Raw genomic sequence first — 2,893 nt, 5'->3', positions numbered from 1 at the left:
TGTGTGTGTGTGTGTGTGTGTGTGTGTGTGTGTGTGTGTGTGTGTGTGTGTGTTTGTGTGTGTGTGTGTGTGTGTGTGTGTGTGTGTTGTGTGTGTGTGTGTGTGTGTGTGTGTGTGAGTGTGTGTGTGTGTGTGTGGTGTGTGTGTGTGTGTGTGTGTGTGTGGATCACATTGTGGTGTTAATGATCATTCTAATAGAGCAAAGACTGGAGTTGGAGCACTTTGGACCTCCAAGGTGTGTAACCAACTTCCATCAATCCAGTGAACACATTTACAACATGCTGAAAAAAGATTAGGTTTGTTTAGATTTGTTTCATTAAATCAAGATCTTGCTTAGCCTTCTGGGTCCTTTACTGTAGGTGTCATCCACAGGACTGAGCACATAGATGTCCTCAGTGGAGAAAGTCTTAGGAAAAAAACTCGGACAATTTATTTCAGTTTGTTTGCGTATTCTTGCAAAAACCCTGTGGGGCACAGCACTTAAATCAATTTATTGCAAAAAGTGGCCCACGCTGCAGGCTATTTTGTTTGTTTTTTCTCAGTTTCCCTTCTTCAGAAGAGGAAACCGTAGTAACGGTAGTGTTTGATGTCAAAACAAAAGAGGAAGGACAAGAAGAAGCAGAAAGCAAAACAATGGTTAGCGGATTTGTGCTCAATTAGAGGAAGACACTAGGATTGGAGTCATTTTTTGTTCTAGCTGCGAAAGTAAACATAAAAGACGACAAGTGGTTCCGCCAATTAGAAGACCTATTTCTGATAGATATATGTTTATTTTTTTAACGTTTTTCTTGGGCAACCCATTCAGTATTGTGTGTGAGGGGGGAAAACATAAGGAATATTACATATCTCTCTTTTGGTGTTTGAGTGTGAGGAAGGGGGAAAGCATGCATGCGTGTGTGTATGCTTTTCTATCTGCCTGCCGGTGTGTGTATGTTTGAATCTTTCTCTGTGAATCTTTCTCTGCATAAGAGTGTGATGGGATGCACAATGTCCATCCCATCGCAACAGGAGCTGGTAAGATGACAGCTGAGCAGCTTTAACATGATAAAGCAGGCCTGGTTGGTAATTAATTAACACTCTTCACTCCCACCACTTCTAAACACTATCTCTGCAGCAGCGTTGGCGCTAACTGATAAGATTCCCACTGCTCCGCATCGCTCTACCTGCTTAATTAGGGGATAGGCATGCAGAGCCACAGGCTGAGTGGTGACAAAAAAAACAATCTGCCACTCAGCTGTTCAACAGCACACAGCCTTATCAGAGCCCCGTTCTCTCTCCCAAATTAACTTTAATACTATGATAACAGGCCGTCGTAGCCGCCCGCATGCAGCCATTAAAGTGACTTTATCTGACCAACATGCCCGTACAGTCAATTTGCAGTGAGGTGAAGTGTTGAGGCGTCCTGATTTGTAATGGTTGTGCAGTCAGAGATGTGTGAAAGTGCTATGAGGTGTGAAAAACACAACACACCTCCTTCTAAAAAGCTAATCTTCATTCTCCTTCTTCCTCCCTCCTCATCTTCTATCACTCGTTCTCTCCCTCTCCATCAATTGTCCTCCCTCCTCCCCTCCTTCTCTCGCTCAATCTCCCTCCTCTTCCATTCCCTCTCCTCTTCCTCGTTCATTCCCCCTCTCCTCTCATCTTTCTCTCCTCTCCTCCCAACCCCTCTCTCTCGCTCTCTCTCCTTCTCTCCCCTTCTGTCTCCTGCCCTCTTCACATTCCCTCTCTCCTCTCCTTCCACTGTGCAGTGGGATCCCAGGTGCCAGGTGGAGGAGATAAGAGGAAGATTGCTGCGGACCGACCGGAGACGCCCCCAACACTAGCGTTGCCGCAGTGACATTGATGAATGAGCGGGCCGACCCTCTGATAATTCGTCACTCACGGCCAGAGAGGTCCATTAATCAAAACGAGAATGGTGGCACCACATCCTCTCCTCCAATACAAACCTTCTTCTAACCCTCTATCCACCCCAGGCACCACATCCTCTCCGCCAATACACACCTTCTTCTAACCCTCTATCCACCCCAGGCACCACATCCTCTCCTCCAGTACACACCTTCTTCTAACCCTCTATCCACCCCCAGGCACCACATCCTCTCCGCCAAATATAAAACCTTCGTTCTTCTTCTTTTTCTTTCTTCTTTCTTCTCTCTCTTTTTACTTCTCTTTTCTTTCTCTTTTTAATTTCTATCGTATCTATCCTCTATCACCCAGGTCACCACATCCTCTCCTCCATTCAAACCTTCTTCTAACCCTCTATCCACCCCAGGCACACATCCTGTCCGCCATCAGTAATTCTTCTTTTTTTAATTTTCTTCTAAAATCTTAGTCTTTTTTAATTTTTTATTCTCTAAACTTCTTTTTCTGATATATTTTACTTATTAGCTTTACTTTTCTCTTCTTCTATCTAACTTTTTTACTTATTACCTCTATTTCTATCTCTATTATTTCCCCTTTCTTGTCTTATTTCTTTTCTATTTTTTAATTCTTTTTTTTTATACTTCTCCCTTTCTTTTTTCTTACTCTCTATCTTCTTTTTTTTGTTACCTTTTCTTTTCTTTCTTCTTCTGTTTGTATTATTTGATCTTAATACTCTTTAGCTTAAAAGTTTTATCTATCTCCTCTTTCTTCCTTCTTCTTATTATTCTTTTCTCTTCTTCTAATTTTTCTTACTCTATTTCTTATTTTTCTTTTTTATTTTTTTTTTATTCTCTTCTTTTTCTCTTGTTACTCTCTTACTTCTTTTAAATACTTGTCTTTATTTTATATTTTTTCTCTTCTGGTTTCTATGATAAATCTGTATTTTTATTTTTTTCTTCTACGGTCTCTTCTTTTTCTCATTCTCTTCTCTGCTTCTCTATTTCTACTTTTTTACTTATAGTTGTCTCTTCTT

Source organism: Salvelinus sp. IW2-2015, linkage group LG8 (genome assembly GCF_002910315.2).
Source record: "Salvelinus sp. IW2-2015 linkage group LG8, ASM291031v2, whole genome shotgun sequence".
Taxonomy (NCBI): domain Eukaryota; kingdom Metazoa; phylum Chordata; class Actinopteri; order Salmoniformes; family Salmonidae; genus Salvelinus; species Salvelinus sp. IW2-2015.
This window is presented reverse-complemented; position numbering follows the sequence as displayed.